Here is an 18,506-nt window from a genome sequence, read left to right as displayed (position 1 = left end):
GACAGCATATATATGGGTCTTCTTTTTGTATCCATTCAGCCAGTCTATGTCTTTTGGTTGGAGCATTTAATCCATTTACATTTAACGTAATTATTGATATGTATGTTCCTATTACCATTTTCTTAATTGTCTTGGGTTTGTTATTGTAGGTCTTTTCCTTCTCTTGTGTTTCCTGCCTAGAGAAGTTCCTTTAGCATTTGTTGTAAAGCTGTTTTGGTGGTGCTGAATTCTCTTAGCTTTTGCTCATCTGTAAAGGTTTTAATTTCTCCGTCAAATCTGAATGAGATCCTTGCTGGGTAGAGTAATCTTGGTTGTAGGTTTTTCTCCTTCCTCCCTTTAAATATGTCCTGCCACTCCCTTCTGGCTTGCAGCGTTTCTGATGAAAGATCAGGTGTTAACCTTATGGGGATTCCCTTGTGTGTTATTTTTTGTTTTTCCCTTGCTGCTTTTAATATTTTTTCTTTGTATTTAATTTTTGATAGTTTGATTAATATGTGTCTTGGCATGTTTCTCCTTGGATTTATCCTGTATGGGACTCTCTGTTCTTCCTGGACTTGACTAACTATTTCCTTTCCCATATTAGGGAAGTTTTCAACCATAATCTCTTCAAATATTTTCTCAGCCCCTTTCTTTTTCTCTTCTTCTTCTGGGACCCCTATAATTCGAATGTTGGTGCGTTTAATGTTGTCCCAGAGGTCTCTGAGCCTGTCCTTAGTTCTTTTCATTCTTTTGTCTTTATTCTGCTCTGCAGTAGTTTTTTCCACTATTTTATCTTTCAGGTCACTTATCCGTTCTTCTGCCTCAGTTATTCTGCTATTGATCCCTTCTAGAGAATTTTTAATTTCATTTATTGTGTTGTTCATCATTGTTTGATCTTTAGTTCTTCTCAGTCCTTGTTAAATATTTCTTGTATTTTCTCCATTCTATTTCCAAGATTTTGGATCATCTTTTGTATCATTATTCTGAATTCTTTTTCAGGTAGACTGCCTATTTCCTCTTCATTTGTTTGGTCTGGTGGGTTTTTACCTTCCTCCTTCATCTGCTGTGTGTTTCTCTGTCTTCTCATTTTGCTTAACTTACTGTGTTTGGGCTCTCCTTTTGGCAGGCTGCAGGTTCGTGGTTCCCCCTCTTTTTGGTGTCTGCCCCCAGTGGCTAAGGTTGGTTCAGTGGGTTGTGTAGGCTTCCTGGTGGAGAGGAGTAGTGCCTGTGTTCTGGAGGATGAGGCTGAATCTTGTCTTTCTGGTGGGCAGGTCCACGTCTAGTGGTGTGTTTTGGGGTGTCTGTGGCCTTATTATGATTTTAGGCAGCCTCTCTGCTAATGGATGGGGCTGTGTTCCTGTCTTGCTAGTTGTTTGGCATAGGTTGTCCAGCACTGTAGCTTGCTGGTCGTTGAGTGAAGCTGGGTCTTGGTGCTGAGATGGAGATCTCTGGGAGATTTTCACCGTTTGATATTACATGGAGCTGGAAGGTCTCTTGTGGACCGGTGTCCTGAAGTTGGCTCTCCCACCTCAGAGGCACAGCCCTGACGCCTGGCTGGAGTACCAAGAGCCTTTCATCCACATGGCTCAGAATAAAAGGGAGAAGAAATAGAAAGAAAGAAAGAAGATAAAATAAAATAAAGTAAAATAAAATTAAATAAAATAAAGTTATTAAAATAAAAAATAATTATTAAGAAAAAATTTTATAAAGTTAAAAAAAAAAACGGACAGACAGACCCCTAGAACAAATGGTAAAAGCAAAGCTATACAGACAAAATCACACACGGAAGCATATACATACACACTCACAAAAAGGGAGAAAGGGGAAAAAAATATATATCTTTGCTCCTGAAGTCCACCTCCTCAATTTGGGATGATTCGTTGTCTATTCAGGTATTCCACAGATGCAGGTACATGAAGTTGATCGTGGAGATTTAATCCGCTGCTCTGAGGCAGCTGGGAGAAATTTCCATTTCTCTTTGTTCGCACAGCTCCCAGGGTTCAGCTTTGGATTTGGACCCGCCTCTGCGTGTAGGTCGTCTGAGGGCGTCTGTTCTTCGCTCACACAGGACGGGGTTAAAGAAGGAGCAGCTGCTTCGGGGGCTCCAGCTCACTCAGGCCGGGGGGGAGGGAGGGATACGGATGCAGGGCGAGCCTGCGGTGGCAGAGGCCAGCGTGACGTTGCAGCAGCCTGAGGCGCGCCCTGCGTTCCCCCGGGGAAGTTGTCCCTGGATCACGGGACCCTGGCAGTGGCGGGCTGCACAGGCTCCTGGGAGGGGAGGTGTGGAGAGTGACCTGTGCTTGCACACAGGCTTTTTGGTGGCGGCAGCAGCAGCCTTAGCGTCTCATGCCCGTCTCTGGGGTCCGCGCTGATAGTCGCGGCTCATGCCCGTCTCTGGAGCTCCTTTAAGCGGTGCTCTTAATCCCCTCTCCTCACGCACCAGGAAACAGAGAGGCAAGAAAAAGTCTCTTGCCTCTTCGGCAGCTCCAGACTTTTCCCGGACTCCCTCCCGGCTAGCCGTGGCGCACTAGCCCCTTCTGGCTGTGTTCACGCCGCCAACCCCAGTCCTCTCCCTGGGATCCGACCTCCGAAGCCCGAGCCTCAGCTCCCAGGCCCTGGCCGCCCCGGCGGGTGAGCAGACAAGCCTCTCGGGCCGGTGAGTGCTACTCGGCGCCGATCCTCCGTGCGGGAATCTCTCCGCTTTGCCCTCCGCACCCCTGTGGCTGCGCTCTCCTCCGTGGCTCCGAAGCTTCCCCCCTCCGCCACCCGCAGTCTCCGCCCGCGAAGGGCCTTCCTAGTGTGTGGACACCTTTCCTCCTTCACAGCTCCCTCCCACTGGTGCAGGACCCGTCCCTATTCTTTTGTCTCTGTTTTTTCTTTTTTCTTTTGCCCTACCCAGGTACGTGGGGTACCTCTTGCCTTTTGGGAGGTCTGAGGTCTTCTGCCAGCGTTCAGTAGGTGTTCTGTAAGAGTTGTTCCACGTGTAGACGTATTTCTGATGTATCTGTGGGGAGGAAGGTGGTCTCCGCGTCTTACTCTTCTGCCATCTTGAAGCTCCTCCACATGTGTTATTTTCTATTGCTGTTGTTGCTGTTTGGTTGTAGCCATTCTAGTGGGTGTTAAGTGGCCTAATTTTTATTATCGTTTTAAGACTTTTCAAGAAAGCTTTAGGCTTTTCTCGTTTGTGCTCCCAAGCAGTGGTTTACACCTCCCTTAAATTATTTGCCACTACATCCTATAATCTCTTTCTCTGCCCCTTTACCCTGTTCTTGAAACCAGGATGGGCAGTCTTACTCCTTTTGTATTTGCAGGGCTCGGTAATGCTTGTGAATGAATGAATAAAGGAATGAAGGGAGTTGTGGGGACGAGAAGTGTTGGCAACTGACATTTCTTTATGATTACTGCTGTTGTGCCAGGTACTGCATAGTGCTAACATACTATCTCATTTAATTTTTATAAGATTAGTAAGAATAAGGTGTTATGGTCTTCATTTTACAGAGGGAGAAATGAAACAAGAGGAAATATCTTGTCACCCAGTCACCAAGCATAGAGCCTGGCTTCAAACCCAATGCTCTCTGAATCCAAAACCTGTGTTGATTTCACAACAACATGCCACAATAGAAAAAAAAAAAAAAAGACAATAGGGACCATTATTACTCTTATTACTACAACTATGACTACCTCCACTCATTGGATGCTTCCTGTGTGCCATATACCATGACGGCTATTTTTGAGCTACTATCTAATTTAATCATTTTAAGAATCTAGTGACTCAAACGTTATTATTGTTACAGACAAGTGAAATAGTCACTGAAAAGTTAAGTAATTTGTCCAAGATCAAACACCAGCTAATAAGCGATGAGCTCAAACCCAGGTCTAAGTGTAAAGTGTTTGTACTTCTATCAATGTAGGGAAGAATGCATCAGAGATCTGAAAGTTTACCTGGTTATCTGACGGGATGGGAAGTCAGTCAGGTAACCAGGCAAGCAGAATTCCCAACAAATTTTTCCAAGTACTTTTGGTTTTCTTAATTGCCTCCAATCATGATTTTGGTGGTGTCAGTATTTGGTTAAATCTATGTATAATGAAAAAAGTACTCTGTAACCCTAAAAGAATCTTCTGTTCACTGACTTACTGTGTTTTAAATCATCTTACCTATAATATATGTAAAGTATAGTACATCTGATTGACAATTTTTTTTAGATAGTAACAAATTGGCTACTCCTGCTTTTAACAATTTGGTCATCCATCCATCCATTCAATATTTATGCTACATAGTCATTTTTTCTTTTATTGCATAAATTCTACCTTAGAGTTATGTAAAATACTGGTAAGAATTCGTGGTAAAGATAAATAAGAGACATTATAATAAGTAGAGAAGATTTTAAAGAAATATACTCTGATTTTATACTGATTTATATTCTCTGATTTCAGAGTATCTTTCCAGGATTTATAGTAGGTTATTAAATATTGGAAATCCTCTACATGGTCATGTTTTGGAGGCAGGTATAAGTGGAAAAGAAGATGCATCATATGACTTTAAACTTCAAATAATTTTAATCAATGTATTGATTAAAATTCTCAATATCCTATTTTGATGTTTCACCCATTCTTTTTGTGTCATGTTCCTCATTGCTCTTCATGCCTTTTTCAAGGTTTTTTGGTTTGTTTGTTTGTTTGTTTTGTTTTAGTTCAGTAGAGACCTGTGTTACCATTTGGCATATGTCTCCCTTGTCAGTGACATCTTGAAAATTAAAAAAAATAATACCTCCCTCGCCTGCATCCACTCAGGTTGGCTGCCTGTAACTGCCCCGTGCTTCAAAATATGTCACCTTATTAAATTCTGCAAATTGTTCTGAACATTGTCTCTGTAAATGTTTTGGAAGGGCTTTACTGTCAGGTCAGCTTTCTAAGGGCTAGAAATATGTCAAACCTGGCAGCCTTACCTTTATTTAAGAGCCAAAATACAAATAAGTAGATTACAAAGCAATCAATCAATACAGCATTGCAGGATGTCGCGGCTGGCATTGACCTCGAAGTTCGGCACCCTCATTTTACAGACGAGTAAGCTCATCCGTAAACTCTGCAGGAGCTGGGGTTTTGCCTTGACTCCGTTACAGCTGGCTGGGTAACCTCGGACATGCTGCTGTGCCTCAGTTTCCCCATGTGAAAGAGAAGCGCTTTCCCTTTCTTAGATAATCCCCAGGCATTTCCCCACTTCAAGTTTTTATGGTGCCACGACAAAGGTGATATATTGTATTTGATACATTTGTAGTTCTCAGAAAGCTTCTGACCTCACACAGAGCATTCCTCTCATATTTTATGGGCTCTCCTTATATATTCTTTAAAAATTGGGCACACTATCAGTCCATAGTTATTGGCAAAATCATAACTTTTATTCACTGTTGAAAGAGTAAACAGACAAAGATCTTTTCCCCATTCAGAGCATTTCTTCACTTTTTTCCCTTCCTGGTTTGTTGTTGTAGGGTTGCTTGCGGATATTAGGTTACTGACCTTTGTTTTTCTTTCTACAAGAAGCTTTCACTAAAGTATTTGGGGGAGGGGGTGGTCATATAAGAAACAATGACTCTCACATGCAAGTAATTAAATGGATGTAAGGCAAGAAAAAAGTGGCACAAATTTGAATTAATTTTCTTTCTGAAAACTTGTGGAGCCTAATCTGAAAGTTGTGTGCCAGAGTGCACAGGTTTTCTGAGAATATTACCTCTCTTTCGTTACATGGTTACATGGGTAAGTTTAGTAGTCTTGCAAGGCCTGGGCAGACAAGTTTGGCAAGCTTGGCAAACAATCTAATCTGATGTTATGCACGCTTTTCTACTCAACTGTAAAAATCTATTTCATTCAGATACCACCTGCTATTCTTACGGCAAGTCTTTGGAATAGAGATCCTAAATGTGTCTAAAATATGTAATATGTCTGTGATCGAAATAAATAGAGACTGGGGTGACTTAACAAACTTGCTTTCACATGTGCTGACCAGCACGTGCAGAATTCTCAAGTAGGTTATGTTAGCCTTCCCACTTTCAATGCCTTTATGGATGTGGTGTTTATATATCCTAGATTTTCCAGGGCAACTCTGGGTTGTAAATATTCTGTCCTGTTGTTCCCATAAGGACAATCATACTTGTCAAGCTATGTGTCATGAGTTTTGGTTTGGAAAATATGGATGCCGTATGTCCATCAGAGCCTGTTTTTTTCTGGCCTGATACCTTACGCTATTGCTCTACCATGCTCTACCCCTAGCCCACTTCCCATTCTCATCTGAGGCTTGTTTCTGCTTCAGTCCACTTGCTCTCTCTGCCTAGTGTCTAGGGGGCAATGTGAAGAGTAAACTAATCTGTGCTAATGGACAAGCAGGAGAAAACGGGGTCAGGAGAATCTACACATCTAGAGTGTTCTCTCTCCTTCCAGGTAGCATAAGTGACACTCTGGAAATAGTGCCTTGGCTTTGCTTATCTGTAAGACAGAGTTGTTCTTTGGCTGGTTTGTGGGTGCAGCTTTCTTGGAGGAGACAGGACCCTCCTCATTTCACTGCAAGGTTGGCTTCCTACCCTGTCAATATCTTGGGCCAACTTTGCATATGTGTCCCAGATATGATTAGATCCCTATAACAGAAGGAGAGGGGTAAAAGGCCAGTGTGCCGACTTTACTTCTCTGCCCACAATTATCTCTTCTGGTATGTGTACACTGCTCACATGCTCTCTTTTATAAAGTTGGAAAGCAAAATTGTTTTATGACAATATTTGCTGAGACAGCAAGACAAATCCTTGCCTCTCCATTGTTAAATCCCTGTCCCCACCCAACCCCGACTTAAAAGAAAATTTTTTTTTCTTTAATGAGGAGGCTAAGTTTAACATTTATAGAAAGATGTTTAGGATTATTTGAAATATTTTGTAGATTTCGTGTTCATTGCCTGCCATTTTCCTTTTAGGGTAACCTTGTTATTTCTGTTTATTTTATGTGATTTTATTAGGTAAACATAAAGATTTCCACTAACTGTCCAAACAGCTTGCTTTTAAAATCTCTGCTCAATCACTTTGATTTGTATCACCTTTTATTTTTCTTGTCTTGGTTTGGTACTTAACTGTGATAAATTTCATCTGAATTTCCTTTAACTCTTTAAAAACTAACTCCTCATTCCTCTCTGTTAAGCAGTTTACCTTTCAGAAATTCAATCAGCATTTTTGGGGCACTTTGTATTATCTTAAAAAGCAACATTAGTACCTTGACTTTTCAGTGCTGAGAGCATTTGCTGAACCAGATGCTTTCAATATCATCTATTATTTTTAATCATACATGGTAAAGTCTCAAGATCAGCTTCTTCAGTTTGTGGACTATTTAGGAAACTAGAAGAGCAAGCAAGCACACGATGCTTTTAGAAACAGGATACACATTTAGTGTCATTATCCTAATCAGTATCTGAGTAATTTATCTGCTTTATTATCAAATCCAGGCTTTCCTTACCGTCTATTATCAGTTTGTTGTTCCTGATCTTTTTTTTTTTTTTAATTTCTTTATTTTATTTTTTTATTTTTGGCTGCACCGGGGCTTCGTTGCTGCGCATGGGCTTTCTCTAGTTGTGGCGAGCGGGGGCTACTCTTCGTTGCTGTGCGTGGACTTCTCATTGCAGTGGCTTCTCTTGTTGCGGAGCACGGGCTCTAGGTGCACGGGATTCAGTAGTTGTGGCATGCGGCCCCAGTAGTTGTGGCCCACGGGCTCTAGAGCGCAGGCTCAGTAGTTGCGGCACACGGGCTTAGTTGCTCTGCAGCATGTGGGATCTTCCCGGACCAGGACTGGAACTTGTGTTCCCTGCATTGGCAGGCAGATTCTTAACCACTGCGCCACCAGGGAAGCCCGTTCCTGATCTTTTATATCCACATTCAGCTAATTTAGTGCTGATACTGTAGAGTCACCTGGTCTTTTTTGTTAACTGAAATCTTCTAATAATTGTATTTAACCGAGGCCTTGGTATGTATCAGATATGTTAACTTCTAAAATCTTAACAACAAATCTGAAAGATTGGTATAATTATCCCCATTTTACAGATAGGAACATAAGTTTAGAGTGAGTAAATCATAACTTTTCAGCCTCACAGCTAGTGAGAATGAGGCTTAAATTCAAACCAAAGTCTGTCTGACTTAAAAACTCCCATTTCTAACCACTGTGCTGTAGTACTTCCTGTTAACGATGGATAAAGGTGTCTGTTATGTAAATCAACATAGTCACTGATGATGGACTTCCTTCTTTTATGCTGAAATATCCATATATGAAAGCATTTAATGTTAGCCTTGTCTGGCTTTCTTTTTTTATTTGAAAAATGCCAAAAGCACATCATATATTCATAAAATCATATAAAATAAGAACTGAAAAGACTTCCTCATCCTTCCAAGGTCTTACACTCCTTGGTGTGTATACTTTCAAAGTTCTCCTAGGCATATCTAGAGGTGACTCTATAGATACTTCCTTTTTAATTTCTCAAAGTCTTATCTTGAGGTTTATTACCAAAGTTACTATATCTTATTGCTTTCTGCTTGCATAGGGAACATATAAAAATTTATTCCTCAGGAAAATACTGTAAAATATCTTCATTTTTTTTCTTTTTTTATAAGGATTTTGAGAGTCAGAGTCTGTAAGCTGTGAATCAGTCAGGCAAATAGTTTTAAAATGTTGACTTTTCTCTTTTCTGCTGATGTTTGCCCATTGTGAGACCATGGGGTGAGATATTTAGTCAAATACTTAATACTTCATACCATCTTTTTCTCTAAGTGGAGGGCTGGAGATTCTCAGACCCTTCCCTCTTTTAGATCAGAAACTTCTTTTAAAAACATATTTAATATTGGCTCTTTGATGCTTCCATCCTCTACTAAAAATGGGGGTATTTTCATAATGGCCAAGTCTGGGAGGCAAGGATGAAAGGGTAAAGGAAGGGCAGTCATCACTGCAGACATTCCAGGAGCACTTCTTTGGCTCCTTTGAATCCTTCAGAGTTGGTCTTTGGTAAAACTGCATAAAAGGTAGAGATTGCCTTTGTCCTTTTCTTAACTAGGGCATTCTCCTTTCTGCCTTTGGGCTCCAACTGAAGGCTGTAAACCTATTACACTTCCGGTTACATGCCAGGGCCTTTGTTTTCATGTCTTGTTTCTCTCTGCTGGACTATGTAAACCATGCGAGGCAGGGACCTTGTCTTTGTAACCCAGCATCTAGTTAGTTCTGAATCAATGGGTGTTAAATGAAGACAAACCCATATATGAGTGATTGGATGATGACGATTGCTGTTTGGACTCCCTAGAATAAACCACAGGGATTTTCAGTGAGGTATTAACATTAGCCTGAGAAGCAGAGTGTGCTCCTGGACAGAACACAGGTTTGAAGTCATCACTCTCCCGAGCCCTCCACGTACCAGGAGTATGATCTTTGCTGAATTCTGAGGTTTTTGGTTTTAGCTGCTCTGTCTGTGACATGGGCATAACATCACTCATGGCCTGTGTTGCTGTCAAGATTCAATGATAAAATGATACAACCTGCCTGGTCCTGCTCTTCAGACTACATTGACTTATTTATTTATTTACTTACTTATTTCAATTTTTAAAAATACTTACTGATGGTAAAGTACCCATAACATAAAATCAACTATCTTAACCGTTTTTAAGTACACAGTTCAGGAGTGTTAAATACATTCACATTGTTGTGCAACAAATCTACTGATCTCTTTTCTTCTTGCAAAACTGAAACTAGATACCCATTAAGCTACAACTTCCCATTCTCCCCTACCCCTGGCTCTGGGAACTACCATTCTACTTTCTGTCTTTGTGAATTTGACTAGTCAAGGCACCTCATATAAGTGGGATCTTACAGTGTTTGTCTTTTTGTGACTGGCCTGTTGCACTTGGAATATTGTCTTCAAGGTTCATCCATGTCATAGTATGTGTCAGAATCTCCTTCGTTTTTAAGGCTGACTAATATTCCATTGTAAGTACATATAGACCACATTTTGTTCATCATTCATTCATCCCTGTACATTTGGGTTGCCTCCACCATTTGGCTATTATGACTAATGCTGCTGTGAACTTGGGTGTATAAATATCTCTTCAAGACCCTGCTTTCAATTCTTTTGGGCATACACACACAGAAGTGAAATTGCTGGATCACATGGAAGTTCTATTTTTAATGTTTTGAGGAACTGACATGCTGTTTTCCATAGTGACTGCACCATTTTACATTCCCACTAGCGGTGCACAAGTGTTCCAATCTCTCCACAACCTCTTCAACGCTTGTTATTTTCTCTTTTTTTGATGGTATCTATCCTAAATGGGTTGAAGTGGAATCTCATCGTGGTTTCGCTTTGTATTCTCCTAATATTAGTTATGTTGAGTATGTTTTTAGGTGCTTTTTGGCCATTTGTATTTCTCCTGTGGCGAAATGGCTATTCAAGTCTTTTGCAGACAATATAGAATTTAAATTGATAGCAATAATAATATGACTACTACTGCTATGGATGATCATTCATTAATCTGATAATTTTTATGTGGCCTCATCTGTGCCAGAGCCCGCTCTAGGAATTAGAGATACAACAGAGGGAAAAATAGACAAGAATTCCTCCTCTCAAGGAGCTTATGTACAAAATAAATGAGTAAAAAATAGAATATATTAGGAAATGATAAGAGTAATGGAAAAACCGAAGTGCAGAAGGAAGATAGGAATTGGATTTTAGATAGGGTGGCTAGGAAAAGCTTCCCTAAGAAGGTGCAGACAGTTTTGAAGAAAGTGAGGTAGTGAGTGGTAGCAGTATCCAAGGAAAGAAATTTCTAGACAGGAGACAACCAGCACAAAGCCCCAGGGCAGAAGTATGCCTGGTGTCAGTGTCAGTGCCATTGGGTTGGCGTCCAGGGAAAGGAAGGATAACAGGAGAGGAGGGCTGAGGTAGGTGTGTGTGTGTGTGTGTGTGTGTGCACGCGCGCATGTGTGCACATATGCCCAGTCAGGTAAATCCTTGTAAGATTTGCCAGATAAAATATAGATGCTCCATTAAATTTTAATTTCAGTTAAACAACAAATACTTTTTAAAAGTACAAGTATGTCCCAAATATTGTATGAAACATGCTTGCACTAAACATTATTCATTTAACTGGGCCCTTATATTTTTATTTGCTAAATCTGACAATGCTCCTCGTAGGCTATTGTAATGACTAGCTTTTACTCAGGGTCAGATGGGGAGTAACACCATCTGATTTAGCTTTAACAAGGTCACTTGCTGCTGTGTTGAGAATATACCCCAGGGAAGCAATAATAGAAACAGAGAGAGCAGAGAGGAGGAGGTTGCATTAATCTACACAAGAGATGATAGTAGCTTGGACCAGAGTAGTAGCAGTAGAGGTGGTGATAAGGGGTCAGATTTTGAAGGTCGTTATCAATTTTATACAGGTGCTTCTCCTTCTAGGAATTTTAAAAGAGAATATCCAAAGCAGGCAATGTTTTATCTAAAGGAATGACTCTTCATTCATCCAAAAAAACATTTATTTAGCATTTGTACTGTACTAGTACTGACACCGTACTAGCTGCACACAGTTAAATAAAAACCCAATCTCAGGACTCAAGGAATTTGTAGTGTAGCTGGCAGAATTCCGACTATGTGCTGTCTGGGTTAGGGGAAATACTCGAGGCAAACATGCTTGGTACCCAGAAGTCCTATCGAGTAGATGGCATCCATTATCTTATAAGAAGGGTGGCCATATAGTTTATCATCCAAACTGGGACACTTCTGAGACTGAAAGGTTGTGTTACTAATAATTACTCCAGGTAAAGAGCTGCAAATCAGCACTGTCCCAGGTGAGCTCAGATTTAAGGTCTTTGTACTCTTGAGGTCCACTCCAGTAGTGGTTTTGAGTACAGGTGGTGAGAAAGGGGCATAACATGTCACCGACTTTTAAACTTGTAAATGAATTCCCATGGTTTACCTATCAACCACAAGAAATAAAATATTTATTATCTAAAAAATTAGGAATAACATGCAGGCAAAATAAAGGAATATTGACCACAGAGCAAGATGTTTGTATGTTTATCAGTTGGTTTGCCATAGATTATCTGGATGTGAATCTGTAGTTATCCTTATAACAAATGTTCTGTTCACTGTGTAGGGAGAAGGCGTGGTTAAGTGAAATTTGATCTGACTTCTTATGAAGAGTATAGAGAAAGCTCCTTATGCCTTCCTTTCTTTGGATGGTATTATTTTGGCTCGTCATGTCTTGCTTGTTGAAAAGTGCTTGTTATTCTTACTAAGTGACTTAAGGGTTTTTAGACATCACTATTATCCTTAGACCAATGAGGAAAAAGCATGTGAAGTATTTACAGCTTTATTGCAAGTTTTATGTGCTGGAAGTAAGGTATATATATCCTACCTTATGGAAGGAGTCTATTTTCTGCTACTGAATCAGGCCTGGGGGCTTTTTGGTCACTGCAGTGAGAGTACTCATGAGTAAATGCAGATGCATTTTAGTGCACGGTAATGTGATTTTTAAAATTGTTCAAACAATCAATTTACTGTTGTCATCACATCTCTTCCGATTTTCCAGTGCAAATTTGACACCATTGTTCTTATTAACAATTAAAAAAAAAGTTTTGGCCCTCAAGTTTCCATTATAAGGGATGCATTCTTGAAGTTATCGTTACATTAAAATTCTTACTACAAATGAAGCCAGCTAAAAATGTTTACCAACTTGAATTGAGCTCATCATGTTTTGTTTGCTGAATAGTGTTTTGTGATTTCACTAACATAAGAATGAGTCTCCAAACTATTTTTAAAAGTAGAGCTTTTACTCTAAAGAAGTGCTTGCCTCATTTTCTTCGTGCTACTCCAAACAAGATGTTGTTTATTACTTTGAAACACTATATGTAAACCCCAGGAATATGTTAAATATGATTGAAGTCTTGGCTGTCTTTAACAAATTGAAGTTTCCAGAAATTTAGATGTGTTTAAAAACCAAAGCCATGTTTTCAGGAAAGATTTCTATTTCCAAATATGTGGTTGCCCAAACCTTTTATATTTTCATGTCAAATTCAGCTGCCAAATAACACACACTGTACCTTAGCTATAATAGAAAAACACACATAGACTTCAGATTTTAAGAAGCACAGCAAGAACAACTCTGATCATATTTCTTGAACTTGTGCTATGCATATGCATAGAAGTGTGTTTTAGAGTAAGCTCTGTAAGGCACCGGTCACTTACACTGGTACAAATTGACATGCACAGCACAAGATTGGTACTGTGTGACAACTGATCTGGGAAAGTCCAGGAATTCCTAGCCAGGCCAAAACATGAGGTCAAGGAAGTCGCTTTTATAATAATAGTGGTTATCTGTTGAATGTGCGATCTGGCAGTTATATGATATTGACCATAGGCGATTATGCATATTTCTAAACTGGTTGTGATCAAGCCCGGAGTAAGAGGAATCCCCTAGTTTGTGATAAAAGGCTATTTATTGCCCTTTTATTTCCTTCATATGCCTTACTTAATCATTTATAAAAGACAAATTAATAGTGAATACTAATTTCGTGTTTTATTCTGTATTCATTCCTACACGTTAGGGATATCTATTAATACATGCTCTTAATAGTTTTGGCACAAGTTCAATGTCAACGAATGAATGAGGTACTCATTTTATAGTCTTCTTAAGGGACAATAATGTGGTTCAGTGACAATGTGTCTTTATTTCTTTGGGGGCAGGGTTCTCTGATATGAGTCATAAGGGATAGAGACCTATTAGTTATTTTTTTCTCAGCTAGTGCAATGATGCAAAATTTTTGTTCCACTATAATGCATTTTCTTAGAATGGCATTATCAGGAATAGTGTATAGATTAATGCCTGAGAAACTGGTTGATCACATGGGACTATATTTTCCTTTATCCCTTCAGTGTGACTGAAAACTCATATTCTATATTTTCATATCAATGACAATGTGATGACACAGCAAAGGAGTTATATTGGCTTGTTGCAAACATCAACTGTAGTCTTCTTTTCTTTGTGGAAAAAATATGTTTATTTTGAACAAGAAAAAAGAAACTTGAGCGTTTTAAGTATCAGGAAGGCTACGTTAGAGAGGATAGTGATTGGCTGTTGTTTACCTACTCCGTGGGCAGAACAAGGAGAAATGGGATTGAATTTTAGTAAGACGGGTTTAAATTAGCCATGCAGAAGCACCTACATAACACACCACAGTGGGTTGCAATGGCTACCTTCTTTATTCCCAGGGACTCCTTCTGCTGTATTCACCAGGGCTCAGCACGGTGCCTGGCACAGAGAAGGTGCTCAACTAATATCAAATGAATAAAGAGAAAGAAGGAATTAGGGAGATGCTTATAAAAAACATAATAAGGTATTAATTTTAAGGTTTAACAGTGCCATTGTTTTAGAACATCTGCAAGGAAATCAAAATTGTAAATATTGAAGAATCTCCCTGGAATTTTAAAATGATAACAATATGCCATATTTACCTACACAGTTTCCATTTTTTCCTCAGACATTTTTCCTTTAAAGCAGTACAGTATAAAGGATATGGGGCTGTCATATTGGCAGTAGTGGGCTAGGAGACTTCTGACCCCAGCACAATTCACTACTGGTGGAGAGCCAGGGCTATTAGCTGCAGTGGTTGCCTTCAAGAAGCCCCTGAGGTGGAATATTCTGGAGATGTTAAGAGGTATGCATTTTGTCTATTTCTGAAGGGTTTTTCCACTGAGTGATTTTTTTTTTTTTTTTTTTTTTTGTGGGTGAGAGGGAATGTGGTCAGTTATATGTTATTCTTTCTAACGTTCAGCTGGACCTCAAGAGAGGATTTTATTTGAAAGATGTAAAAAAAAGCTTCAAGCAAGGAGCCAAGTGTAGCCACCAGACATTGAGGAGTCCTGAGTGCTCAGAGAAGGTACCCCTTCCACCACATGTGGACTACTTGTCAGAGGGCCGGCCAGTGCCAGATTCCAACCAGAGGAGGCCAGTCAGCATTGCACAGTGCCCAACCCTTGGGTTGGGGTTTGGTGGCTCAGGCTCCAGGGACTTCTGTGCTAGGTTTCTGGTGAAGATGGTATCTGGGGCTGATACGGGCGGGGCCATCTCATTCATTAGGAGCTGAAGGCACTCCAGAGCTTACAAGTTTCATGGGCCTAGGAAAATATTTAAGGCTTGATCACAATTATATTGGTTGCAAATTACAAGAAATACAAAATCCAGACTAATAAATACAAGCAAAATGCAGCGTTATGTCAGCTTCGAAAAGAGTATCGTAAAAATATCATTATATTTGAAAACAGTTTTTAGGTTAAACATTTTCACTCTGCAAGCCTTCTTCTATGTGCTTGGTGATAGGTTGAAAAAAGTTGGTTGTAAATTTAGCATATCACTTGAGAAACAAAATTATAAAGATTCCTTGAAACAAAATTATAAACATTGCTTCAAAATTTTTACAGCAAAATGATTGTACTTAATGTGGAACGTGAGTATACTTTAATCTGTTTGATATAATTGCTCTCTAGAAGTAATGGTACATGGGGTCTGCAGAGCATTTAAGCAGCCTCAAATCTGGGAGACTGAGTGGGAAAAAGTATGAGGTTAGGTACATTTTAAAGGGTGCTAAGAGAACATTACATAGATGCCTAGCAATATTTCCTTATAAAGTGAAGTATCCAATGAGCCCCTTGCTTTCAATGAAATATTTTATGGCATGCAGACAGATAACTTTGAAAGCGATGGATCTAATCCTTAAGTATATTCTACTTGATAGCCAACCTGGGTGAGGAGAAGGTGAGAATTTGACCTCGTGTAAATAATGCTGTGCAGTGCATCTTGTGATGTGTGCTTTTATGTTAAAATGCTTAAAATTGGTTTAATCTGTACAGCCAGGACAAATGCTCATTGTTTTCTAGTTGACTACACTCCTTTGGCATAGCTTGTGCGTTGGGGATGGGAGATGACAACTCCAGTTTCAGTTAGAGGAGTTGTCAGTGAATGTACAGCTCTCTCTGGAGTAGAGTTATTTCTTAGCATGCTCTGAGCTTTGCCTGATAATGTGAAATGACTATTTTAAAGTATGTTTTATTCCTTACATAACCACACTGTTTGCACATCAACAGATAAGAGTGTCCGGGTGCTTCCATTCCAGACTGCTCTTAATTATGTTTTTAACATCCTAGAAGGGCTATATTTGTCATTCAGTGAGTCCTTCAGTGCAGGCCATTAAATTTTATTAATTAATATAGTTGTCTAGTATTTAGAATAAATTACTCATTTTTTATTTCAGTATCTTGTATTCTTAACACATGCTTCTAGCTGTGACAGACACTCAGGTGTACTTATGTAATAACAGCTTTAAGTTTCATGGTATCAATGTGCACACGTTTTGGATGTCATATTTCTACAGTGTTTTTAGCTTTCGCACCTTACTCTTTTTTCCTTTCACAGAACGTTATGAAGTATTTGTTGCAAGTATTAGTTTCATTCTTGATAGATGAGGCAACTGAAGGCATGGACTGTTGAAACTAGTTGCAAAGCCACAGTCTTTAGTTAATCCCCAGGGAAGGGCTCTCTCCAGATTTCCAAAGGAATTCTCCCACAGCCTTTGATGAAAAAAGGCAGGATGTAGAGTTTTAGTGATTAATTCTCCAGCTCCATGCTCTTCCCTGGGTTAGCCCAACTCAAAGCGTCTTTAGGTAGAAGCTAACCCACAAGCCCCATTAGGAAGGGGCCCCGAATGTCTTGTCCACCTGTGTTTCCTGGGCACAAGATCATAATAATGATAATAAGCATTTGTTGACTCAGTGAATGAGTGAATAAATGAATGGGAGTAAAGGCTCCTAACAGAGGTTTGCCAATGGCACCTGGCGCCCTCTGCAAAGCTCAGGAACGGTGGGCCTCTTATCTGACCAATGACATGGCACAACCTGTGAGGACACCACCGTCAAAATGGCTCTCTTGGCCTGGCTTTGTCCGCTCTGCCCGCTTCACTCGTTCCCCTCAGCGCATCTTGAGACCTGGGTCTGGTGCAGAGGCCACCAAGTTTTGATCTGTTCCTCTGCATCAGAAGAGGTTAGGGAGCGTGAATCCTTTTCAGATTGGACGAGGTAAGTGGAAGGGGGCTAAATGCCTCCCAGGTGGCGATGGGCTGGGCCTTACAGCAAAGGTACAGAGGGCGTTAGCCCTAGGGCTGTGTCTGTGCGGGACTTCTGCCCCGCATCTGCATGGTTCAGCATGCCTCTGCTTCGGTACCAACCTCTCCTTCCTTCTGACCTTTCCCGGAGACAGCTAGCATGCCGTCCCCGCAAAACGGCCTTGGCTGAATTCTGCTGGGTGCAATTCTGCTGCCCTAAGGAAGGTCCGATAAACAGCCCTATGCGGTGCCTCGCGCTGCGTGCTGGGAGCACATTGCTGAGGTTACTGTTCCCTGGTCTCTACCGAGCCTTCCCGAGGAGGGGCACAGGGACAAATTTCTCCATGGTCTCATAACCAGGAATAATTGCGTCTCTCCTGAGCAAATGGCTTCTTCTTTGTTTTAGGGAGACTGCAATTCATGTAATGGGTCATGCTTCCCTCTTTATGTAGCCTGCCTGAAAGCTCAGGTTCAAATTTACAGCCTACCCCCCGGCAACTATGTAAGACTTCCTTGCAAGAATTTTGTCTTTCTTATTTTCACTGTGTTTTTCCTTAGACTCATTTTATTCACCTATTTTAAATTTAGTTTATCTTATTGTATTGAATGCATTTTTGTCTCTTTGTATTTTGTTTGTTTGCTTTTTTTAATAAACCAACTTAAGTTCTTTTAAGAAAAATAAAAAACAGGGTATAAAGAAATAAAGACCAGTGAGTTCATGTAACACCTTTCAGTTTTTTAAAAAATTCCCCAGGCCTTAATTTCATACCTTTTCCTCCTCTGATCTCAACATCAGTCCATCACTGTCTAGTGTCATAATCCCTTCTGGAATTTTTTTTTAAGGAATTTGACCATTATATTAAAAGTAAGGTGTTAACAGCTGATGCCTACAGCTGCTACTTTCTAGAAATGTGAATTTAGCTAAATTATATAATCTTTTTCATTTGTAAGAAGAGTAATAATATTTATTTTGTCTGAAGGTTGTGAAGATTATGTGAAATACTGTTTGTAAAGTATCTAGTACCTTATTTGACACATAGTAAGCCTTTTGTTTAAAACAGTCTCATAAGTGGAAAGTGCACTGGACTTGGAATATAACGTCTCTGCTTTTTCACTCATTAGCTTATGACTTTGGGCAAATAAATTTTACTTTGAACCACATTTTAATCATATGTAATTTTATGGCATGGTTTAGAGAGTCCTTACGGTTCTGGCTTTACTATTATTCTTGGAATCTAAGGCTGGCCCTAAGTAACCTGTGAGAGTGTGTCCCCATTCTGTCCTCCCTAGAAATGGCATGGGTATATTCACCTGGGCAAAGAAATGTCTGGGGAAAAGGGATCCAGATCTGAAGCAGGGAAACAAAACGGCCC

General features: G+C 40.0%; 1 long non-coding RNA gene across 1 annotated transcript in view; it reads left to right on the top strand.

The window, feature by feature from the left end:
* The window catches only part of LOC137764935 (uncharacterized), a 41,171-nt gene that overhangs the window by 16,730 nt on the left and 5,935 nt on the right, over positions 1 to 18,506 (top strand). The window lies entirely within an intron of this gene.

Source organism: Eschrichtius robustus, chromosome 5 (genome assembly GCF_028021215.1).
Source record: "Eschrichtius robustus isolate mEscRob2 chromosome 5, mEscRob2.pri, whole genome shotgun sequence".
Classification (NCBI taxonomy): Eukaryota; Metazoa; Chordata; class Mammalia; order Artiodactyla; family Eschrichtiidae; genus Eschrichtius; species Eschrichtius robustus.
The sequence above is the reverse complement of the archived record's forward strand: the minus strand, read 5'-3'. Positions and strand labels throughout refer to the sequence as shown.